Source organism: Talpa occidentalis, unplaced genomic scaffold (assembly GCF_014898055.3).
Source record: "Talpa occidentalis isolate TD23 unplaced genomic scaffold, MPIMG_talOcc4v2.1 talOcc4.12, whole genome shotgun sequence".
NCBI lineage: Eukaryota > Metazoa > Chordata > Mammalia > Eulipotyphla > Talpidae > Talpa > Talpa occidentalis.
The window spans coordinates 92,878,977-92,905,257 of NW_023601212.1; positions in this window are offsets into that span (position 1 = coordinate 92,878,977).

The following is a 26,281-nucleotide window of genomic DNA, read 5'->3' on the forward strand; positions in this document are numbered from 1 at the left end:
GAGGTCTGCAAGAGCCCTGAGGTCTCTGTTGATTACGTTAAGCAAAGCTGTTCGGTTTCTCCATGGGGAACTTCTCTCTAAGTGGCGACAATCAGGTTAGGCAGGTGGCTGAGGAAACAAGGACTAACAATGGGTTTTCCATTCAATGTCATAGCAGCAAGAAGCCCGAAATCTGTTTTTTTGCAGCCTCACTTGGCGATGAAGGAAAGAGTTTGATCCCCTGCTGAGGAGAAAAATAGGCCATTATTGCCCAAAGAAGGCACCTGCCCTAGATTTGAGGGCTGTGTGTTGCCCAGAGTGGTTTCTGGGTCTTGTGGGATGGTCTGTTGACATCACCTCCACCCCATGGGCCAGTACAGGGGGTGATGAAAAGGTGGATTCTCCATGGAGCCAGACACTTGGGATATGATGCCCGGAGCTCGCAGTATCGGGTCAGTCTATCTGCTCCCAACTCCCCACCAGAGAAACCTGGTTTCTTACAAGCCAAAGCCCCACCGATGTCAGTTCAGTCACACGACCCATCTGGACCTTATCACATTGACTCTGAGCAGCTGCACAATCCCCTTCTCAGCTAGACCTCCCCAGAGTCAGGAAATGACTTTGGGAGAGTCCCTTCACCTCCAAGAATCTCAGTTTCTCCACGAGCCTGCAGGACTTAACCTCACAGGGCTTGGCGAGCACCCAAGGGTGGGGCACATTGTCACACTGTCACCTGAGCTGTCGCATGAACCGCGTGAGCCGCGGCCGTGCCCAGTAGCCGTTGGCCTTTGGTTGACAGCTCTCCCTCCCTCCTTTCCTCACGCCCTCTCTTCTTCTTTCCTCCCTTCCTTTCGCCTGTATCTGCCATGTTATGTAGCTCCCACATGTTGAGAACAGAAGAAAAACAAGGACGAGAATGGGAAAAAAGACTCAAAGAAAGGACAATGGAAGGTAAGGAGAGCTCATAATTTTTGGAGGTGTGCCTATGTCTCAGGCTTTTCTTTTACTCCCCCCAAACAAGCAAGCAGGCAAATAAAGAAACCCTGACGCTAGATGAGCAACATTTTAGAAGCTTTTCCTCAGAAGGAAAGCCATGTTGATTTACAAGCAGGGATCTGGAAGGAGATGGAACTGACTCACTGGCCATCTCGACATTTGTCAAAACAACTGAATCCTATGAAGTGGAAAGAATGAACAAGAGAACCAATACTAGGGAAGAGTTTGAAATGGCCTCTATTGTGTCAGTATTTTTCTACAAAGACAGGGATGTTTTCAGGGTAGAGGCTCTTGCTAAATGAGAAACCAACAGACCTTGGAAAGGGGTATTCGGTTTCACTTTGTGGGGCATGTGACTTTTTCTTCTCTGGATTTGTGATCAAATCCTCTTATGCCTACGCCTATCTCAGGAGTCAGCTGCCTTCTTGAGCCCAGAGGCACCTGTCTGACTTAGGGATTTAACCCCCACCTCTTGGGTACAGGGAGGGGTTTGGGACCTTTGTTTACAGTCCTGCCATCACTGTCAGAGGGCAGAGGTAATGCCTCAAAAGGACAAAGAGATATTTTTGCCTAAAGAATGAGGAGTTGATGCTGGTCAACCAAAAACACAAATACCTCCTGTCCTTGGATCGTTGGCTCCAGTTTTGAACTCAATCTCTGTTGAAGTCACAGCTGCACAGATGACCCTGGACCTGACTTCCTATGCCAGACTTGTTAGAAGTGTATTTGTTCTGCGGGCCTCCCTGGTGGCACAAGGGGTTGAGCACCTCACTATGAAGCAATCCACAGCCTCTGCAGCATGAATTTGATCCCTGGCCGGCCAGGGAACAACACACATGGCACAGCAGACCTCTCCTGGCTTGCCTGCTGCTCCCCTCAGCAGTGTATTTCAGTCAGTCTGCCTGTTCTGTTCCCCACTCTGTTTCTGGTGAGTCCTCTCACCCCCCGCATCTCTGGCCTGCATCCCAGGTCTTGTATGCATAAATAAATAAATCTTAAAAAAAAAAAGAAGTGTATTTGTTCTACTGAGAATGATATCCCAGTAGCAATGAGCACTCCTAATGCTCAGATCTTGGTTCCTAATTACCATTTTCACTAATTATCGCCAGAAGTCCTTGGAGAAATAGCTGACTGGGACAGGAAAGGTATATATTATACCTGAAACTTCTTTCTTTCATCAGAAAGTATGGAGCACTTAAAAAAAAAAGAAAGAAAAAAACAACAATGGCAATGGAGGTATGTCATAACAATATAGAAGTCAACTTGAAGGGATTCTCACTTGCCAAACCTGGAATGATCTGATCATCAAAATTCACAATGACCGTAATGAATTACAACACATGACATTAAAGGAGAATCCATGAATCCACACTGATGTTAAAAATAAAGACAGGAGAGGGCCTCCTCTGGTGGTGCAGACAGCTGAGCGCAGCGCTGTGAAGCTGTCTGCAGCCTCTGTGGCACGGGTTCAATCCCAGCCAGCCAGTGAGAATCCCACATGGCGAAGAAGACCTCTTCTGTCTTGCCCGCTGTTCCCCTCAGCAGTGTACTTCGGTCAGTCTGCCTGTTCTGTTCCCCGGTCTGTCTCTGGTGAATCCTCTCACCCTCCTGTTCATCTGGCCTCTACCCCAGTTCTTGTATGCATGAATAAATAAATCTTTTAAAAAAAATAAAGACAGGAGAGAGAGGAGAGAAAGCATTTATGTGTGGAAGAATATCTACTTAACAAATGTAGAAGGAATGGTAGACTTAGACTCCTATTTTATAATCACCATGGAAACTCAGTGCTTGCAAGAATCATCAAACTTGGCTAAAACCATTACATAAAGTATTAGGAAGAGCATGGTGCCAGTCTCAAAATATCTCCCAACAGATCAAAGTTACCTTCACATTGGAAAAATGGAAGGCACTTCCTTAGATGAGTAATCATACTAATTTTCCTGTGCTTCCTAATAGTAATTCGGAGCATGTCTCAGAAATATCTACGCAGTATTCTTGCCAAAAATATAAGCATGAGGAGACAGTCTGATAAATCTAAATTGAGGAACATTGTGTAAAACAACTAGCCTGGACTTTGAAAAACAATGTCATGAAAACAAAGAAACAGGGCCTCCCCTGGTGGTGCAGGGGTTGAGCGCTGGGCTGCGAAACTGCCCACAGCCTCTGCAGCGCTGGTTCGATCCCCGGCCACTGGCGAGGGTCCCACATGGCACGCAGACTTCTCCTGCCGCCCACTGCTCCCCTCAGCAGTGTATTTCGTCAGTCTGCCTGTTCTGCTCCCCGCTCTGGCTCTGGTGAATTCTCTCACCCTCCCACGCTTCTGACTGTACCCAGTGCTTATATAAATAAATAAATAAATCTTAAACAACAACAACAACAACAACAACAAAAAAAAAAAACCCAAAGAAACATATTAGCAAACAAAACAATAAATTTAAGAAAAAATAAGGAAGATAATTTCAAATAGAGATGTATGCTGCAAAGAAATGAATGAGTTAAAGTAGCTGGATGAAGTGAGGAAGCCTCTACGAGGAGGTAACATTTGAACAGAGACCAGAATGTTGGGGAAGAGTCAGGTATGAGAAGGTCTTGGTGAAAAGTGCTCAGGCAGTGGAAGGAGCAAGTGTAAAGATCCTGGGGTAGGAGTGAGTGTTTGAGAAGTGGAAAGGCCAGTGTGGCTGGAGCATCACGGGATGGGAGGAGAGCGAGATTAGAGAGGGAGGTGGGAGCAGATCGTGAAGGGCTTTTGAATTCAGCTCCCTTAGGGACTGTTTCTTTTCCTTTCCCACCTGCTTCCAAAGATGTTGTCTGTGTTCTAGGGAGAGCTTGGGGAGACACCAGTGGTTCCTACTTTCTCCTTGGGGTCTTCACTGATCCTGGATGATGTGCTGGTTTGGTCTTGTTTTGGGGAACCTGGCAGGCTTTCTCTCTGAGTGAAGGAAGACACCTCCAGATGATGAGGTCTCCAACCTCTGCTTAACTAATTTTGTCTTGCTACCATTTCTCCCCAGCTCTGGTGCCTCCATGTTGGCACCAATGCCTGTTGGCATCTCTCTAGCCAAATCTCCATCCAAATGCCTTCCTTAGGCCTTTCCAAACTCATGCCAAATGTGGGGAACTCTTCCAAGGGATCTGAATTTTCTCAAAATTACACACTGAGAGGTGAGGAGTAAGTGTTCTTGCAATGGTCATTCCTCAACATTCTCTGGTCATTTCTACTTCCCCTTGCCTTGCACCCCAAGGGAGGAGTCAGGAGATTCTCTGGATTTGGTAAGATCATCAGTGACCTTGATTTTTCTAATGAGTAAGTTATGTGCCAGTGGTTGCATAGGTGTACACTGTACACTGTTGCATACATCGTAAATGTGCTCATTAAATTGTAATTCAGTGTGGGTGCATTTTATTCTGTATAAACTGTATCCTAGTAAAGCTGATTCAAGGCAAGAACAAGAACATCATCCTGGGAAGACATATGATATAGCATTAAGATATATATTTGCACAAAAAAAGCAAGTGGCAGAGCAATGAGTAGAGATTTCTTTTTGTAGTTAAAAAGGGAACAAAGAAGAAAGCTCATATTTTTTTCTGTATTTCTAATAAAAACACAGAGAGATTGTGGACAAAATACAAAGTGCTTCTCAGAAAGGATTGGCTGGAGAATGGTAATGGGAGAAAAAAATACTAAATACTATATTTTCTTTCTTGTATATATTGTTTGACTAATCTTAATAAGCATATATTATAAAGGTGAGTTTTTGACGAAAACACAATAAAAAGAATAATACTGATACTAAACAATAACAACAATAATAAAAGAAGTCAATTCACCCTGATAATGGTTGTCTGATCCTAGAGGCAGATACTTCAGGATGTTTCATTAAAAAAATCACAATCAGGGGCCTCCCTGGTGGCACAGGGTTAAAGTCTAAGCACTAGCAAGTTATTGCCAGCCACTGTGGCATGAATTCGATCCCTGGCCACGGAGCTGACCCACAGGGCACAGCAGACCTCTCCTGTCTCGCCCGCTGCTCCCCTCAGCAGTGTATTTCAGTCAATCTGCCTGTTCTGCTCCCCACTCTGTCTCTGGTGAATCCTTTCACCCCCCCCCACATCTCCGGCCTGTACCCCAGTTCTTGTATGCATAAATAAATAAATCCTTAAAAAATGTGTGCCTTGATGAGTTGCTTCTAGTATGTATTCTGGAAAAACTTTTTAAAGCACATATCTCACTTTATTTTTATATGAAACTTCAGACTTTATCTGGATTTCCCTGTTTGTTTGTTTCCCCCACGAATGTCCTTTTTCTGTTCCAGAATGCTACACTGCCTTTATTTAAAAAAATTTTCCGCAGATTTGTTTACATACAATTGACCTGTAACCGTGTATAACATTAAGGTGTACAGTGTGAATATTTGATACATGTTTATATTGCAAAATATTTGTCTTAATAAGGTTTGTTCGCACATCTTTCATCTCACATAATTGCCACTTTATTATTTGGTGAAAGCATTAAAGGGCTACTCTCAATATATAATACAGTACTGCTGATGGTAGTGACTCAGATCCCTGGAACTTCCTCCCCTTGTAACTGGAAGTTTGTACCCTTGAACTAACATCCCTTCCCAACCTCTCCCCCCACCCACCTCCCCCAGCCCTAGGCAATCACTGCTCTACTCTGTTTCTACCAGTTCCATGTTTTTATTTTTTTATTTTTATTTTTTTTATAGAGGCATTTTTTTTTTATTTATTTGTTTGATTTTTTTTTTTTGTTTGTTTGTTTATACATGCACCGGGTACAGTCAGAAGCGCGGGAGGGTGAGAGAATTCACCAGAGCCAGAGCGGGGAGCAGAGCAGGCAGAAGGACTGAAGTACACTGCTGAGGGGAGCAGCGGGCGGCAGGAGAGGTCTGTGCGCCATGTCGGACACTCCTCCGGTGGTCGGGGAGCAGCCGGGGATCCAACTGGCGCTGCAGAGGCTGCGGGCAGCTTCGCAACCCAGTGCTCAACCGCTGCGTCACCGGGGAGGCCCAGTTCCATGTTTTTAGATTCCACACACAGTCATGCTTTGCACAACAGCAGTTTGGTCAGCAATGGAGTGCACATGTGACAGTGGTCTCCAAATTCCTATTGCCTGGTGATGTCATAGCTGTTGTAACGTTGTAGAGCTTTACGCGGTTAGCAATCTCATACAATTTGTGTCTACAGCATCTCTTGATAGCATTATTTCCCCTGTGCTTGATATAATCTCATGTTGTTTTGTTCATTGTGGCCCCTAAGCATACAAAACCCACTGCTGAAATTGCGAATAAGAGGCCACTTGGAGTGACTGACCTGGAAACCAAATGAAAAGTGATTAAGAGCTAGGAAAGTGGAAAATCAGTGATGGTTATTCCTCACCAGTCAGTCATGTCCTGTTTCACCATCATCATGAGCCAGAGGAGCAGGAACAAAGTGACTGAACCGGCTTCATTGAAAGCAACGAGACTAATAAACACTCAGAATGGGCTATGTCATGAAGAAACTTCTAAAGACCTGGACTGGTTAGCACAATGATGCAATCACCTAAGGGCACATTTCTTAGACTGTATCCCTGTCATTAAGTGACACATGACTTTATAAGTGAGGTCATCTGACTTATCTTACTTAGCACAATGTCCTCAAGATCCATCCATATTGTCACATATGGGGCCTCCCCTGGTGGCGCAGCGGTTGAGCGCTGGGCTGCGAGGCTGCCCACAGCCTCTGCAGCGCTGGTTCGTTCCCCAGCTGCCAGCGAGGGTCCCACAAAAAAAAAAAAAAAGACATATTGTCACATGTGGCAGGATTTCCTTCTTTTTTACGATTGAATAATATTCCAGCTCATATATATGCATGTATGTATATATGTATGTGTGTGCTAGAATATATAATCACATTTTCTTTATCCATTCATCCATGGACACTTAAAAAGATCTCCAGCCCAAGAAATTTATTCTGTACATCTCCCTAGTCTCCTCTGGCCTGTGATAATTTCTCAGTTTTGCCTTGGTTTTCATGAACTTGATGTCTTTGAGGAGGTCAGGTCACGCGTTTTGTTGAATGTCCCTTAATTTGGATTTTGAAGTTTATTTTTCTCATAATTTAGACTGTGTAATGGATTTTGGGGATAGCACAGTGGATTAGCACAAATAACTTCATGCTGCCAACATGACTTATCAATAGCGATGTTGACCTTGAGCACATAGTTAAGGTCATGTCTGCCAGGCTTCTCCACTGTGGGATTATTACTTTCTATGTTGTAAGAGACCAGTTACTAAGTCCTGCCCAAACGCTAAGGGAGTGGCAATGTTGGTGGGGGGTATCTGTTGGTATTATTTGGAATTCTGAATGGAAGATTTGTCCTTTTCCCCCAATGTATTTATTTATTCAATCATTTTCTATATAAATAAGTTCAGATTCATATGTATATATAGTTCACCTTTGGGTTATGATCCAACATTGCTGCATTTGTTTTGTTGCTTAAACTGTCCCAGCTATGGCCAAAGGAGACTCTTCCAAATTGGGTCCCATGTCCCTTTGACATACGCCCCCCCCACTTTATTTTGAGCACTTCCTTACTTTTGTTAAATTAAGATCCTCCAGTCCAGACTCCTCTTGTATTTTCCATGCCCCAGCCAGAGAACCAGCCATTTCTCCAAGGAGCTGTGGTTCCTTTTTTTTTTAAAAGCATTTATTTATTTATGCATACAAGAACTAGGGTACAGGTAAGAGGCACCAGGGAGGGGTGAGATGATCCACCAGAGATAGAGTGGGGAACAGAACAGGCAGACTGACTGAAATACACTGCTGAGGGGAGCAGCGGGCGAGACAGGAGAGGTCTGCTGCGCCATGTGGGTAGCTCCCTGACTGGGGATTGAACTTGTGTTCAGTGGCTGCAAATAGCTTCATAGCTTGGGTCTTAACCCCTTGTGCCACCAGGGAGCCCCCTCTGGTTCCTTTTATAGGAGAAAGATACTGAGAAACAAAAGCTAGGAGACAAACTTTATTTTTATTGCTCTTTGAACTTTCCCATGCTCCCGATTAGGCTATAAACCTCAGGTTGTATGGTGGATTTTCTGTCTTTCCTGCCCTATTATCCCCTGTACCTAAAATAGCTGTTATTTGTTGAATGGGTGAAGTTTACTGGAACAGAGTTTAGCTTTTTCCTTTGTTCTTTCAATATCGCCACTAAATTTACTTTCATGTAACGTTGTCATATAGCATATCAAGAAGCCGCATAATGCCTCAGCTTTCTGTCATTATGAACTGACTGATATCTCATATAATAAAGACGTGTAACGCACTCATTGCGCATGTACAACCATGCGTGCATCTCGCTAGCAGTCACCCAGAGTCAATGCGTATTTGCTATTCAAGGTGACTTGTTTATTCCCGGCCAGGGATTTGCAAGGGAGAGAGACACTGTTGTTTCCTTCCAGTTCTTTGCCTTCACCCATTTCCATATATCAAACTTGGGCCAGCGCCTCAAGGCCTGACTCCAATGTCATTTCTTTCCAGTTGCCTTTCTATCTTCCCGTCGAGACCCAAATTCCCCCTATTTCTGAATCACACATTGCTGTGTTCATACTTGCATTGTGGTATTTACATTTTATTAATTGTACTTTGTATGTCCACGACGCTCCTGTAGGACAGTAAGTTAATGGCAGGCAGAGTTCACGTCAGAGCTGTCATCTTGCCTACACATCACAAGAAATCAGTTGTTCAAAGGAATTGGAAATTGAAAAAATGAAATTCTGACTCTGAAATTTAGCTAAATTCTAGGAGGATATAAAAGCAAATAAGTCAGTTGATCAAAGGAATGGGAAACGATCACGTTTAAATTCTAGCTATACAACGACAAGTGTGGGAGGCGGCTAAAGAATCCAAGGGTGGGGGCTCCCTGGTGGTGCAAGGGGTTAAGCTTCAGCACTAATGAAGCTGTCTGCAGCCTCTACAGCACGAGTTCAATCCCCGGCCAGGGAGGTGATCCACCTGGCGCAGCAGACCTTTCCTATCTCATCCACTGCTCCCCTCAGCAGTGTACTTCAGTCAATCTGCCTGCTCTGCTCCCCGCTCTGTCTCTGGTGAATCCTCTCACCCGCGCAGCTCTGGCCTGTACCCCAGTTCTTCTATGCATAAATACAGAAATTAAAAAAAAAAGAATGCACGGGTGAGAGTCCCTTTTCCTGCTGGCCCTTCAGGTTGGGTCAGCACCACCCGGGAGAGGGGATGGTGAAAGCGCTGAATTCATGCATGTGTTTCGCGGGGAGAGACTTCTGACCAAACATCACAGAAGATAACACAGTGGTGTTGGTAGCAGCAGTGTTGTTTGTGGGCGCCCATCCACAGCAGCTGACCGGGTCGGGTTTAGAAGGTCCTGCAGAGCACACCGCATGCTGCTCGTGTGCTCCAAGGTGAGAAAAGGCGGGCTTGGCCGGGGAAGGCGGTCCTGAAAGAACACTGCCCGCCGCGGGCGCGGGGCGGGGGCTGGCCCTGGGGGAGGCGGGGCTGCCCACTCGCCCCGCCCCGGCGGCCAGGTAAGCCTCTCCCTCAGGAAGGACGCTCACCTGTGTCCTAGCCCGCTCTGGCTGCTGCCACAGAAGATCACAGACCCGTGGCTTCTAAACCACAAAATTTGATTTCTTGCGTCTGGAGGCTGGGAAGAGCTTGGTCCAAGATGGAAGTGCCAGCAAGATCCAAGTGTCTGGTGAGGACCCACTTCTTGGCTCGCAGGTGCCCTGTCCCTGGCATGAGGAAGGGGGGGCATCTCCAGATCTGTCCTGGAAGGGCACGCGTCCCCTTCAGAGGGCTCCCCTCTCCTGACCCGGTCCCCTCCCAGAGACCCGCCTCCCCATGCAACCACCTTTCTTTTATTTATGTATTTATATATTTATATATAAAAATTATTTTTAAAATTTTATATATTTTTTACATCATTTTTCATTTTTGCACAATGTATGCATTTTCATCTTGGTTATAGTCCCCATACAATTCCCACCCCCCTTGTTTTGACCCTAATCCCTCCTTCCCCCCACCCCCAGAGTGTGTCTCTGGTTTAGAGTTGCTTGTTGATTTTGATTTTTACTTTATTATAATTTCTTTCTTTCTTTCTTTTTCTTAATTAAAGATTTTTATTTATTTATTTATAGAAGGACTGAAGTGCAGGGCATGGGGAGAGGATTCCCCAGAGACAGGGTGGGGAGCAGAACAGGTATATCCACTGAAATATGCTGCTGAGGGGAGCAGCGGGTGAGACAGGAGAGGTCTGCTGTGCCATGTGGGTAGCTCCCTGGTCAGGATTGAACTCAGGCCATAGAGGTGATTAGCACTGAGACTTAACCCCTAGGCCACCAGGGCGGCCCCCATGCCATCACATTTCTGGTGAAGATCTTAGCATGAGAATTTCGGGAAGACGCAAATATTTGTTCTATGACACCCAGGCGGTGTTTACATTCTGTTAGGCTTGTTAATTCCCATATGAAGGTGATGTTTGTGCCTAGTGTTTGAGGGTCCTTGGGTCCCATTTGGGGGTTTCCCTGTCAGATATCATCATGACATCTGGGACTTTAGATGAGAAAGAATTATTTCATGTTGATTAATTTTTTTATTTGTGTATTTGAAAAATTCTGAGCTTTCTTTTTGAAGGGATGAGATTAAGAGGGTTGCATATCAGCTTTTCCTTTTTAGTTAATGAAAAAGGGGTTGTAGATCATTTTAAATGCCATTTACAGCCGTTCAAATGGATGACAAACATCTAAAAAGATGCTTAAACTTGCCAGTGTCAGAGAAATGTAAATTAAGGTAGCAATGAGATATATCTCTGAGACTGGGGAAAAAAATGGAACAGATTAATCACACTTATTGCTGGAGGCAACAGGGAGGGGATCGCCCTCATTGCCAAAGATGAGAATGAGCTACTTCGGCCACATTTATCCAAATTAAAATATGCAGATTATTTATGATTCACATATATTATTTAATACACATCAAACAACACAGGTAACCACACACATGCAAAGTTTAAAGAATAAGATAAGTAAGCATTTGTGAGCCTGCTTCCAGCCTAATGACTGGACCACCACCGGCTCCATGGCAGCCCCTGAGAAGCACAATCCTGTGCTCATGCTTTCGCCTATTAAAAATAGAAGTTAACAAGGGCCTCCCTGGTGGTCTAAGGGTAAGTCTCAGAGCTATCACTCCTATGGCCTGAGTTTGATCCCTGGCCAGGGAGCTACCCACAAGGCACAGCAGACCTCTCCTGCCCCACCTGCTGCTCCCCTCAGCAGTGTATTTCAGTAGATCTGCCTGTTCTGCTCCTCACTCTGTCTCTGGTGAATCCTCTCAACCCTCTACCCCCCACCCTGCACCGCTGGCCTATACCCTAATTCTTCTGTGCAAACAAAAATTAACAAGAAATACATATACTTTTTGATCCAGTGATCTTACACGTGGGGCCCCATCTTACAGAAAGAAAAGGCATGAGGCATGGGACATGACATTTATAGGAAGAATGTTTATTGCCCTGTTGTTTGTAGTCAGAAAAGAGGGGACACGTGAATGCTCATTTACGATTGAATAAATGACAGGACATCCACACCATGGAATTTTGGGCAGCCATTAAAAAATGATGAGTTATTGTAATACCCGATGCCTTGGGGGGTTTCCATGGCGTGCTGCAGATGAGAAGGCAGGCGTCAGGAGAGCGTGTACAAAATGACAATGACAGAGACTGTATACTGTGTGTAAACACACATATTTGTGTGTGATTATATGAATATGGAGTCCAATTTGCACTATATCTAGGTTGTTAAAATGGATGACCAGAGAGAGGGAGGGTGAAGTGATATGAAGGGAGAGAGGCCTGAGGAGGTGAGCAAGATGGGAAGAAAAACAGCTTCCCTGTGCAGGAAGGTTTGCTCTGCCAGCCAGCGGGTTGATTAACGGCTGGCGTCCTTCCGGATGGACTGTTCAAAACCTGGGGCCTGGGGCCTTTGGTCTGTGTGTTACTGAATTCAGCCCTCTGTCCATGGTCTGGTTAGGCCTGATTGCTGACTCCTTCCCCTCTTTTGTGTTTCATCCACACATGTTAAAACACTGTCAGGTCTGCTGAGATTGGAGAAGAATAGACCCTCAGGGCCACCCCCCCCCATTTTTTAGATTCATTTTATTTATTTATGCATACAAGAGCTGGGGTGTATGCCAGAGGGGTGTGTGTGCGGGATGTGGGGGGGCGGGTGAGACAATTCACCAGAGATAGTGGGGAGCAGAACAGGTAGATCTACTGAAATACACTGCTGAAGGGAGCAGTGGGCGAGACAGGAGAGGTCTGCTGCTCCATGTGGGTAGCTCCCTGGACAGGGATTGAACTCCTGCTGCAGTGGCTGCCGATAGCTTGATAGTGCTGAGACTAAACCCCTTGCGCCACCAGGGAGGCTCAACACGTCCCTTTTTCTTTTGCGTGGGGGCCAGGCCAGGTGGCCTGGGGTAGACTCTCAGGGCTGCTGCTTTGGCACATCATCCCAGACTGGGGACTTGACAGAAATCTATTCTTGCCAGGCTTCTAGAAGCCAGAAATGTGAAATTAGGGTGTTGGCAGGGACATGCTCCCCCTGAAGGATTTAGGGGAGGATCCTGCCTTGCCTCTTAGCTTCCAGGTGTTGCCAGCCACCCCCTATGTCCTTTGGCCTGGATGTCTCACCCCACGTCACATCTCCCTCAACCCTGTCTGGTCTCTCCTGTAACTACTCCCCCAGATTTAGTCCCTCCCTATTCCACTGTGGCCACATTTTGACTTGACTAATTCCCTCTGCAAACACCCTAGTTCCAAAGAGGCTCACGTTCTGAGGTTCTGAGTGGATACGAATTTTGGGGGATGCTATTCACCCTGATAGAGACACAAGAGGGGGCTCCACTCTCTCTTTATTCCTTGCTTCCTGTCTTCCCTGGAAGGTGAGGTTTGCATGAGGCCACGAGTTGGCATTACCTCCTCCGAGACGATCTCAGGGGGCTTGATCAACGCTTCCTGGCTGAACGCTATGAAGAGGGGTATGGGGTCGGTGGAATGTGCTGGGAACATTCGCTGTTTCACTTGGAGCAGAAATTATGGAGCTAGGGCAACATCCAAGCACCATTTTTCTTGACCTTATTTGGGGCCCCGATGAGTTAAGTTTTGCAGAAACATGAAAAACATGCAAGCATGGATTATAAAATTAAGAGAGATGCTGGGGGCAAAGACCCTTGAGGCCCAGCTTGGTTATTAAGCAAGTTCTCATTTTCAGCCAAGGACCTCCCATCGGAGCACCCGCCTTGCTCACTGCAGATCAGTCTGTCTGCTGTTTTTTCCCCTTAAAAATTTATTTATTTATGCATATAAGAAGTGGGCTGTAGGCCAGAGATGTGGGGGGGCAGTGAGAGGATCCACCAGAGACAGAGTGGGGAGCAGAACAGGTGGATCTACCGAAATCCTCAGCGGATGAGACGGGAGCGGTCTGCTGCGCCATGTGGGTAGCTCCCTGGCTGGGGATGGAACTCATGCTGCAGCAGCTGGCGATAGCTTGACAGCGCTGACTCTAACCCTGGCCACCAGGGAGGCCCTCTGGGAGGGTCTCGGTTCCCCACATGGACCGGCCAAGGGCAGCCTCTGTTGGGCTGTATTCCTTCCAATAGATGGAGGGCTGTTACCCACAGGAGCAGCTGAGATGTGCTTGAAGCTCCCCCGTAACAAACAGGTTTCACAATGAAAAGGTCAAAGAAAGGTCTCTGACATGGGGCTAATTATGTTAATAATTATGAGAGACCTATTTAAAAATATTTTTATTATGGTAAAATGGGCATACATAAACTTTACCATTTCAAAGTGTATAATTCAGGGACATTCAGTAATTCACAACGTGCTGCAGCCATCACCTCTACTCAGTCCCACAATGTTCCCATCACCCCAATGAAGACCCTGTGCCCAGTAAGCAGTCACTCCCTCACTGCTGCTGGCACTCACTAGTCTGTCCTGGTCTATTTGGGAGATTTCAAGTCATTGTACGAGGTGTGGCCTTTTGTGTCTGGCTGCTTTCATCAGCATCATGTTTTCAAGGTTCATCCTTGTACCAGGTATCAGGGCTTCATTCCTTTTCATGGCTGAATAATATTCCATTGCATGGATATCCATTCTATTTGGACTCAATTTCCAACATGGAGAGGAGATTCCCTACACATAAAACAATTCCCTGGACACCACCTGGGTGTCCTACAAGTCAACTCAGTTCAGACACATCTACCTGGAGACAGCATCACCTTCTACAGGTTAACAAGATGTCTCCTCACCCCCTGTCTAGGTGGTCACCTGTGTTTCTGACCATCAGGCTGTAGACTTGAGGTTGCAATAACCCCCTCGCTAGGTTCAATTAATTTGCTAGAGCAGCTCACAGAACTCAGAGGAGCATCTTACTTACTAGATGACCAGTTTATTATAAAAGGATGTAATTCAGGAACCACCCCGTGGAGGAGATGCAGAAGGCAAGCTCTATGGGGGAGGGATGTGGAGCTCCCGTGCCCTCTCCAGGGGCGCCCCTCCTCCAAGTCTTTGCGAGTCCACCAACCCGAACCCTGTCCTTTGGGGTTTCTGAAGGCTCTGCTTCTAGGCACGAGTGGCGAACTCCTTGGCCACTGGTGGTAGATCCGGTCTCTAGCCTCTCTCAGCTCCCCTTGAAAGAGTGGGTGGGACTGAAAATTCCAGCCCTCTAATTGTTGAGGTTGTTTCTCCTGGCATCCTGTAGAAAGTTCCCCAACACTGGCGTGTCCCTGCGTTTCTCACGATTACGCTGGAGTGGTTTGGTTTTTTTTGTGTGTGTGTGTTATCTGGACAGGTTTCCATGGGGAAAAATTTCACCTTTGAAGCAGTAACTCTGTAGAAGCTTAAAGAAGACACTAAGCCGTCCTTTGCTTCTTAAGTGACTGCTAATGCCAGTTAATCTACCCCCCCCCCTGTAAACTCTGCAGGAGTTGGGTCCCCATTTGATAGGTGAGGCAGCAGAGAGGAGGGTCCAACCCAAATGCTGACGCCAGGACTGTCAGCGACTCCGGGATGCACATTGCTGACGGGCGCTAACAAATTGCTTTGTCCAAGGGCATGTTGGGCCGAACCCTCAGTTCCCCTTTGGAGGAATTTCAGTATCACCTAATTAGGTAACATGGTAACTGGGCAACCATTCCTTAGAATAGACGTGGGGTTGTAAATTACTCTATTTAATTAAGAACTGCACATTTCCTATTAAAGAAAAGCTTATCATAGGTTAGTAAATTTATTGGGAACACTTAACTTTAGCTAATTAAGCTGTTTGAACTCAAGGCAAGGGCATTCATTAATAATCAAGCCCAAGCAGTTAAGGGCAATTAGTGAAACAGCTGGTTTTTATCTCACTGATAAAGGATGGCTAATAGAGATGGTTACAGCTGTTATAAACTTCCCCAAAGCAACAGCTCTTCAAAAGTTTGCGTTAGTGAAAAACGGAAGAGAAAACGAATTTCAAAGAGCTGAGCATGGGGAGGTAGCGAGCTCAGTTTCCAGCCTCATCCAAGGGTCAGAAGGAGACCGCGGCATCCACCCGAGCCTCATTCCCTGGGGCTCCATTTTCTGGGGGGGTCTGATCGCCACGTCCACATCGATGCTCCGGTTCCCCCTGGAGTCTCGGCTGCCGGCGGCAGAGGGCGTGGATGGACATCTATGCGTGCAGAGATTTCCTTTCTTTTTTGTACGTTTTGAAAGGACAGGTTGATTAGGAAAAGGAGAGAGAAAGAGAGGCTCCCGCGCAGTCACAGGTGGGCAGGAGAGCTGCTGAGATCTTCTTTTCTGAAGGGAAAATGGAGGACATGATCTGGGTGCTTTTCCTGATCTGTGGGTACCTTCCTGTTGAAAATCACAGTTCCCTCCTTACACAATGATACTGACTGTAGAGGCAGGACTGGCCACAGTGCAGGTTTTCTGATCCCATGCAGACCGGGTAAAGGAGGAATCAGAGTCCTCAGTGGTTTTGCAGGTCTTTTATTGGGGTTCACCAGGCATAATGCAGGCAGGGGTGCTGGATGGGGGGCTGGGAGGCTGTCTTCACTCTATCTGGGTTCTCTGATCTTCTCTCAGCTTCTGCTCCTTCTTGGCTTCTTGGCTTCTGCTGGCGTCCCCGTGACGCCGCCCTTAAAAGCCCAGTCTCAGCCCAGGTGAATCCCATCTCCCTATGCCCACACCCTACTCCAGGTGCCCGCCCTCAGGCCTGCATTCAGGACTGCAAGGATCCATCATCTTTCCTGATGGCGGGAGGGCAGGAAAGCCTGACATTTTCCCTTACCCTACACTGACTTAACCCTTTTCTTTTTAGATTGAAGTACAAGGGCATCGACTTTTTGAAAAACCTTGGCTGGATGTCTGGTAGAAGGCCCCACATCAGGCTGTGTCTAAAGATTCCTCCTGGTGATGTTCACGCGTTTCTCCCTTCCTTAACTTCCTGGAAACTGGAAGTTCGCTTCAGAGGTCTGGTTAGATTGAGGTGAAGCATTTTTGGCAAGAGTCCTTCAAGGGGGTACCATGGATTTACACCGCATTGTCCAGGATGCACGCGCATGGCTCTCTGTCCCCCTCTTGGTGATGCCCAGCTTGAGCCCTGGGTTAGAGAGGTAACGCCAGATCTCTCCATTGTAAAGGGAGCCCCCAATAAGTACATAATATGTGGGGTGCTCCCTCGTATAAGTGAATTAATCAGACTTTTTACTCCACTAGCCTCTGTGGCTATCCCTTGAGGTCTTGATTGTGTTAGTGCACAAGTCGCTTGGGAGCGTGGGTGCAGGGCACACGTGCCTGATTGTGGACGCATGTGCAAGTGTGCACACCTGAGCCTAGAGGCTGGGGATGTGAGGGCAGCCTGCCAGCCTCCCCGCCCCCCAGCCTGCTGTCTTGCCAGCCCGTGGGCTTGCCACAACATCCCTCCACTCTCTGCACTGCTTCCCCCACTGCCTTCCCCAGCTTGCTCAGCCTCATCCTCTGGCCCCTGCTCGAGTTCACTTCTCTGACTAGACATTAGACTCCTGCTCCAAGATGACCTCTTGTAAGCAACATGGGACACTGGGCTCTTTCTTGCCTCCTGCTGCCCGCCTCTACAGCCGCCACCTGGCCTTGTTTTCGGCCCAGGTTGCGTTACTCGCATGTGATGTCTTGTTCATGCGAAAAGCGCTGCGGAGCGCGAGCACTGGGCATGCGCACCTATGATTGGGAACACCTGGGTCAAGAACTGAGGGATAAAGGAGATTCTCGGCGGATAGAGGCTCAGTGGCTGCCTGCCTGCCGGTCTGCCCGTGTGTCCGGGCCCCTGATTCAGCATCAAAGCCATGTTAGCAATACCAAAGGCTCCCAAGTTCTCATTTCGTCTGCCGGAATCAACAATGGACCTAGCTGGCCTGGGGTGGTTGCACAATACCTGTGGACGCCCGTGTGCTCTGGACACTCCCGTCCCCAGCTGCAGCCCGGCTGCAGGGACCATCTTCTGGTGCCTGGAGCACCCATGCTCCTGCCTGTGAAATTTCTTCATGGAACACCACGCTGTCCTCACCCAGTAAGCCCCTTCTCCTCCTTCGGGGGCAGGGGGAGCAAGAGTCACTTCCTAAGGGGCGTCTTCCTGGACCGCCTGCCTGGCTCCAGCCCAGGTGAAATCCACCACTGAGTGTTCCCAGGACATCAGGTAAGTCTCCTTTGTGGTCTATCAGTCCTGGAATTTTCCATCTTATCTATGTGATAATCGTACTAACTTCTGTCTCCCCACCCCAGAAGCCAAGCTCCACACAGGCTGCTCCACACACCTGCTCCGTTTTGTTCATTCTTGCAAACCAAAATGTCTAGCACAGTCCCTGGCACATGTCAGGTGGTGTTGAGTGAGAGACTTCACGGTCACTATGTGAATGGCTCCAGGGGAACTAAGTGACATCCAGAAGGATCCCATTCCTATTTAGTACCGGGGAGTTGCTAGATTGGAGGTCGGCAAACTTTTCTGGAAAGAGCCAGAGTAAATATTTTTAGCTCGTGGGGTGGCTGTTCTCTGTTGCAGCTTCTCAAGCCTGCTGTTACAGAAAGCAGCCGAGGACAATGCACCGGGGAAGAGATGTAGTTGTGTTCCAATAAAACTTTATTTACAGAGACAAATGGTGGACCAGATTTGGCCTGTGGGATGTGGTTTGCCAGCCCCCAAACAGGGGTATGATTCCTGGTTTCATTTTAATTTTCTTCGTATTTTTTGAATCCCTGCTCTGTCACAGGCCTTATTCTGGATTCTGGGAATATAGCAGCGAATTAAGACCGAGAAGATATTTGTCCTAAAGCTTACATTCTATTTGACTAGAGACAGACAATAAAGAGACAAATTAATAATGTTGTTTCAGAAACCATGATGAGTCCCTTGTAGAAGAATGAGTTGGGTACTGGGGTGGGTGGAGAATGGCTGGGTTGAAGACACTGGGGATGCTCTTTTAAATGGGGTGGTTGGGCCAAATTAAGGGCAATTGGAGCATTTATAAAAAGGATGTAATTGAGCATAGCATGTTGGGTAATTAAAAATTCATGAGTTCATAAAGTTTCTAAAAAGGGAAGTGAAAAGGGAAAGCTCTTTTATAAGGAGGAATGTTAAAAGGAATGATAGAACTATCATAAGTTTTTAACCCTGAAGTAATAGTGATTCATGCAAGAATCATCTTCCCAGAGAAAGTTAAAACGGAGCGGTGGTCAGGATGATGACACAAAGTTGCCAGGAGGAAAGTGTGTGGAAGGGTGTGGCGGGCAGAGGGAACAGCCTGTGCAAAGTCCCGGGAGGTGAGAATGAGGTTGCCTTGCTTGAAAGATAGCCAGGAGGTCCCTGTGACTTGACAGAGCAGGAGATGGGGCCAGACAGGTGGCGGGAAGCCGCTGGCGTCTTTGACACAGAGGAGAGAAGTTACCTGCTACCTCCTGTAACATGGTCATGCCGGCGGCCATGGAGGGAATCTTGCTGGGGTGGGGGCGGCGGGACCAGCAGCAGGGAGACCAGCCAGGAGGCTTTTGAAGTGAACTGATGCTGGAGAAGATGTGGTGTCCGTGCAAGATGCTGCGCATATTTTGAAATCGCTGCCCGCGGGATTTGTGGTGTAGGTGGGTGGAGGGGACAGGAGGAGCCGGGATGGCTCCCAGGTGTCAGGCCTGTGTCTTAGGTGTCCAGGGCTGCTGAGATGAGGAAGCGCTTTGGTGGATGTGGTTCAGGGGGACACGCCACCTGTGGTACCCGGGACACGCTCAGTGTGGGGTGCCCGTGATTTTTTGGAGTGGCACTGGGGGCAGGAACGAGTCTGGAGATGCACAGGTGGGAGTCCTTGGCCTGTCGATAAAATTTAAACCAGAAGAGGGGATAAGATCCCTTCGATGGAGAAGACCTGAGGGTGGGAGCAGGGCAGGAAATAGCAAAGGAGGCGGGAAAGAGGCAGCTGGGGAGGAAGGAAAGCTGGGAGATTGGGGGGCCCGGAAGCCACATAGGAGTTTCAAGACCTTAGTTCCCTTGTTTACCTGGAGCCTAGTTTTTCACCTGTTTAATGCTCCTTTGCCTTGCAGTAGTGTTTGAATAATGCCCCGCCCCCCCCAGGCCAATACCAGCCATTGTTCCTTGAACATTGCTCCCCACCGTGCAGCCTGCTGGGCCAGCCCCTTTCCTGCCATAATTCCTTGAATCCTGCTCATTCCAAAAAATTTGAACCCTATTTTACAAATGGGCAAATGAGGTTCAGAGAGCTTCAGTGACTTGCCCGAGGTCACACAGCTAGTAAGTAGTAGAGTCAGAATTAGGACTCACATCTACAGGCCTAAAATCTTTCTTGAAAATAGATGAACTACACATAAAGGGTTAAAGGAATTCCTGGGAAGGAGGTGGTGGTAGGATGGGGACAAGTTCATTCCTGTACTTAGCAAATATGTACGGAGCACCTGCTGCGCATTGGTCCAGATGCGCAACAGAGGTGATGATGCAGAATCCCTTCTCTTGTGGGATGTTGGCTTGTTTGAAAAACAATATCCTCATCTGTATGGGGGGTAATAAATGCATTTATCTCATGAGCTTTTTGAGAGGACGGCTTCCACTGGTGCACACAAATCACTTAGAACAGGGCCTGAACGTGCGGTGCCTGTTGGCCACTATGACGGAGAGACAGTCTTGCCTAGTGGTTAGGACCACATATCTCGAACCAGGATGTCTGCATCAAATCCCAGCTCTGCTGCTTCCTAGCTATGAGATCAAGTTGCTCCCCCACTCTCACTTAGGTCCCCCATCTGCGGAATGGGATAATAAGAGTTCCTAGCTCATCTGGCATCATGAGATTTCAACAAGCTGATTGGTGCAAAGCACTCAAAGGGGCTGGTCCAGGTGCTTGCTTGGTATTAGCTGTTATTGCGGCTCTCCTCTACGGTGGGGACACAGGGAGCCACACAGCCCTCGGTCTAGTGACAAGTCAGTATCAGCTGGGAGAAAACATGATGAATAAAACCCCCACGGGACTTCCACCTGCTCGTTGGTGGCCGGCGGCCTGAATTAAAGATGGGAGATGTTGCAGCAGGAAGAGCGGCCTGTTCCCAGAGGAAAACGCCAGCGTGCAGAGAGAAGGGAAGGGGCTGGGAGCTCAGGGAGGCAGAGCCGGAGGCCTGGGGAAAGGGGTGCAGGGGAGGAGGTCCCGGGGGCGCTGTCCTATTTTCCCTGGGAAAGTCCCAGGGGTTCTCAGGAGGTTATAATCGCCCCAGTCCCAGGCGTGGAAGCCTAGCTCCTTGCTCCCTGCGAGCTGTGCTCCCCCGGCCTCCGTCTGCCTCCGTCAGAACTTAATCATATTTGAAAGTAGTTTTTATCTGTGGTTATTCATCCGTATGTGAGGCGCTTACGTGGCTAAGCCGCCACTTCCATCAAATCTGAGCACGCGGCCCCTTTAATACACAGAGGTCTCGAGCTGGCGGGGAGATTGGTGCCCTCCCCCATGCACGCAGGGGGATTTTAGGGAATTAGAGGTGACCAGCTTTGGGGGTGGGTTGGGAGGCAGACAGAACTGGCATCACAACCCTGAGCAAAACAAATATGAGGGAACTAATAACAGGGACTCCAGCCAGGCCCGTAAATCCATAGGTGGGCTTGTCGGAAAGGCCTGGCGTCTCAAACTTTAATAAGATGGTGTCTATGAAGATTACATATTAGCTTAGCGAACAATATTTCATTTTGCTGGTTTTTTCTAATCTGCAGGGGATGATGTGCTGGGCTTGGCTAAATGCTCACGCATATTTCAGGCTAATTCTGTGCATGGGGTGGGCTTGGCATGGAATTTTGCCACTCTTCCTAGGGTGACGGGGGGCGGGCCTGACACAGGCAGAGAACCAGCTGACAGGACAGGCCAAGGGCAAAGTGCAGCACCAGGCTATAAAAAGACAAAAACATCTGATTGCTCTTGCTTCTCCTCCTGGTGTTTGTCTTTTATTTCCTTTTCCAGTGTTGAGATGTAATTTACATAGCATGCAATTTACCCATTTGAAGTGTACAATCCAATGGTTTTTAGTGTAGTCAGAGTTTTGCAACCATTAACAGTCCCTCCTCTCACCGACCTCTGCACCCGAGGCAACCTTTAATCTACTGTCTTGTCTATAGAATCGCCTGTTCTGGACATTATCTGTAAATGAAATCATACAATAGATGGTCTTTTGTGACTGGTTTCTTTCCCTCAGCATAATATTTTGAAGGTTTCTCCATATAGGAGCATGTGCCTGTACTTCATTTTATTGCCAAATAATATTCCACTATATAGATGTACCACATTTTATTGACCCATTCATTTGTTGCTGGACATTTAGATTGTTTCCATTTTTTTGGTTATTATGGATATTAGAGCATAAGTTTTTGTGTTGATCTGTGTTTTGACATCTCTTGAGTGTATCCACGGGAGTGGAATTGCTGGGTCAGATGGTATCTCAATGGTTAACATTTTGAGGAACTTCCAGATGGTTTTCCAAAGTGTGGAAAAATTCCAAAGAATGGAAAATGCACTTTTCCATTCTACGTTCCTGCCAGCACTGTATTTCTCTTCATCCTCACCAACATTTTTATGACCTCTTCTCTTGATTATAGCCAGCCTAGTGGGTGGGAGGTGGATCGTAATTGTGCTTTTGACTTGCATTTCTCTTGATATGTCTATGATGTTAAACATCTTTTCCTATGCCTATAGGTTATTGTATAACTTCTAGGAAGAGATATCTTCAGATTCTTAATCATTTTGTAATTAGGTTACCTGTCTTGTTATTTTATTTTTTTAAAGATTTATTTATTTATACAAGAACTGGGGTTCAGGTCAGAAGTGTGGGAGGGTGAGAGGATTCACCAGAGACAGAGTGGGGAACAGAACAGGCAGACTGACCAGAATACATTGCTGAGGGGAGCAGCTGGCGAGACAGGAGAGGTCTGTCGTGCCATGTGGGTATCTTCCTGGCTGGCCAGGGATCGAACCCATGCGGCAGAGGCTGCAGACAGCTTCACAGCGCTGTGCTCAAGCCGCTGAGCCACCTGGGAGACCCTCTTTTCACTTTCTTGATAGTATCATCAGAAGCACGAAAGTTTTTAATTTTGATGAACTATATTTACTTTTTCTTTTGCCACTTATGCTTTTCCGTTCAGAGCTAGTAAGATTTTGTTTATTAAAGATTTACTCTTATGTTTTCTTCTAAGAGTTTTAATAACTTAGCTCACATAGTCCTATGATCCTTTTTTGAATTAATTTTTGTGCTTGGCGTGAGGTAGGGATCCACATTCAGTCTTCTGCATACAGACTGCCATTTGTTCCAGCACTATCTGTTGAAAGTGATGCTTCAGTCTTTGTGGCTCTCTCTGTAAATGACAATGTCAGCAGCCAGTTGTTCAGGTCCAAACCACTCTTGACTCTTTTCCACTCCAAAATGTTATAGGATCTACCTTTAAAAGAGATATGGAATCTGACCCTCCCAACCACTTCCACTGCTGCCAGCCTTGTTCCTATAACCATCAGCTTTGTCTGGTTCAGTGCAGTGGCTTCCTAGCTGGTTGGCTTGCCTATGCCCTTGGGGCCCCTACAGTCTGTGTTTCACAGACATTAGCTAGAAAGAGATGTGTTTACAACTTTAAAGCAGATCACGTCATGCTGTGTCCAACCCCTGCCCCCCCAGCATTTTCCCCTCACTCACAGTGATCCAAAGCCCTTCTGTGCTCTATAGACCCTGTGGAATATGCCTTTTCCTCACTCCTAACTTTCCTTTATGGTCTCATCTATGTTCCCCTCATGCACACTGCTTCAGTCACACGCTTCCTCCTTGCTGTTCTGCAAATATATCAAGCACTTTTGCACCTCAGGACCTTTGCACTTGCTGTCTCCTCTGCCTTGGAACCCCAAGTCCTCCAGATATCCTCATAGCTCCCTTTCTCACTTCTGGTTTTTACTCCAAGGTCATCTTATCCATGTGGGAACAGCTTAACTATACATCTTATCTACAATTTCACCTCACCCCAAATTTTTATTAAAACAATAAAATCTAAATAAAGTTGAAAATTAATTTTGGAAATTTTAATACCATCTTATTACATCTATTTATGTGAAAACTGTTTATAATTTTAGCTATGCATGTCTATTCAGTTGCAAAAGTTAGGAATTGGTATCTTGGGTCTATGTGATGCCCACACTTTAGTCTCTCCACATTAAAGAGTAATCTGAATTGTTTAACTCAGGCCATCCTGAGTCCTGCAAAGGGGCAGAGCCACAAGTCGGAACACAAAGAGAGGTAAGAAAAGATGGTCAGTACCCGGGGGATATCTCCTGAGCTCTTCAGGAACCCACTGTGAGGCTCTACCTGAGATACAAGTCTGGCAGCTTCCTTCTCTTGTCCTTTCTCTTACCTATGCACTCCTGCCACCCAGATGGCCTCGGCTGGCAGCAGTGCCCAGCATTGCTTTTGGCCTTCACACCCCACAAAGTGTTTGGACACAGTTGCCTTCTGTTTTTTTTTTTTTTTTAGATTTTATTTATGCATACAAGAACTGGGGTACAGGCCAGAGGTGCGAGGGTGAGAGGATTCTCCAGAGACAGAGTGGGGAGCAGAACAGGCAGACTGACTGAAATACACTGCTGAGGGGAGCAGTGGGTGCGGCAGGCGAGGTCTGCCATACCATGTGGGTAGCTCCCTGGTTGGGGATCGAATTCCTGCCGCAGAGGCTGTAGATAGCTTCATGGTGCTGTTACCCTTTGCCCCACCAGGGGGGGCCCTGCCTTCTGTTTTGAGGACAGGAGTCAGGGTCTGGGAGGAGCGTCTCTGGAGCGGGTATGGCGTTTCTCACCAGTGGGATGTTTGGGGCATGGCTCCTGCTCTGACAGCGAGGGGTGCAGGAGCCCAGGACAGGGTGGTACTGAGCTGTGCGCAGGTGAAGAGGAGTTTGAGGAGCGCCAGGTTCTAAACACCTGCACAGCATCCTGAACGCACAAACCATCTTCTTTTGATGCTCATGGAAACTTCTCTGGGTGAGATTTCCTCAATTCTGACGGGACTGTGCTGTGAATGAGCTCAGAGCTCAGACTTCCATGGGTCAGAGACTGGTTGGCATTTCCATTTTTTTAAAGGATACAAGTATTGCTTTCCTAATAATGGTTGGCATTGTGGCACAGAAGCACTGTCACAGAGACATATTCTCGAGCGTTCTGGAAAAGAACCAGGTGAATGCTATGGTGTTTGGATTAAAAAAAAAAGTCAACAACAAACCATCCAACTTCACTTGATCAATTTTATTTGAGCTATTAGCAGAGAATATTTTGCACTAGAGACTTTTTAGATCAAGTAATAACTGCACGTTAAGCAAACAGATCATCAATTATTAAAACGTAGCTGCTATTAATGTAATCCTTTACATTTCAGTAATGCCAACATTTAGAGGGGGATGTAAAGCTAGTTAAAAGCATCTGATGTGCAATTAAAAACTACAACCATGTTCCCTTTGCTAAATTTTTTTCTATCTCTAAATTTTCCATTTAGGAGTGGGTGTTGTGATTAGGCGAGAGGGAGGTGTCAAATCTAGTCTGATGTAAAAATTTCTGATCAAAATGCCAGAAAAAGCGTTTTTGAGAACTTAGGGCTCTTGCAAAACCCAATTTACCTTTTATGTAGGTTTCAGATGATTTTCTTTATTGGCTGAACTCAGGGCAGCTGCTTCTTGTGGACACATTTTCTTTAACTTATTTTCTGGAAAATAGATTATACACTGATATTCCCATACTTAAAAAAAAGTACAGTGAAAACTTCCTGTCGCTACCAACAATGTCCTCCCTCACACAAGTAACCACTGTCATTATTTTTATTTATTTTATATACTTGTATATTTATTTTTATGCATTTGTCCGAAGTGCCTCTCATTTTACCAGCAAATGCTCATTTCAGCTCTTATTTCACACAGTTCTGCACCTTGACTTTTGTTTTTGTTTTTTATTTACTGGTATGCCCTGGAGAGCATTCCCTCTCACAGAGCAAACATCCTCGTTCTTTATTTCCACCCCCAGCATCCCCGCTCTTGAAGCTCTTGAAGCCTTGAGCTGCATGTTCTGGGTTTAACCAGTCTGCTCTAGGGGGACAGTGAGTTCTTTCGGGCTATTTTTTAGGGCAGACACGCAGCTTGGACCAGCCTGTTCATGCATGAGTTTGCATATATCTAGGAAAATTGCCACAAGTGGAATTGCAGGGTTAATGGGGCACACATTTGTGATTCTGCTGGATATTGTCAAACTGTCCTCCATGGGGGTTGCAGCCATTTGTGCTCCTACTAGCTGGGGTTGGGTGCCTGTCTCCCCAAGGCTGGTTCATGTTTCTTTTCTTTTTGAAGATATATCTTGTTTATTTATGCATACAAGAGCTGGGGTGCAAGCCGGAGGTGGCTGACTGAAATACAGGCAGGTTGACTGAAATACACTGCTGAGGGGAGCAGCGGGCGAGACAGGAGAGGTCTGCTGCATGCTGCAGTGGCTGGTGTTAGCTTGATAGTGCTGAGACTTTAACCCCTGCGCCACCAGGGAGGCCCAAGGCTGGTTCATGTTTTGAAGGACTCCTTGAGGGAAGACAGTGAGCATCAATCTGGAGGAGAGACCAGCACTATCTCACTCCAATGTCCATTACTCTGTGACTTTTCACTCCCGGCCTCTTGTAGCCAACATATTAAACACTTGTGCCTTAGCTTCCCCATCTTTCAAATGGGGCAGGAAGAGTCCC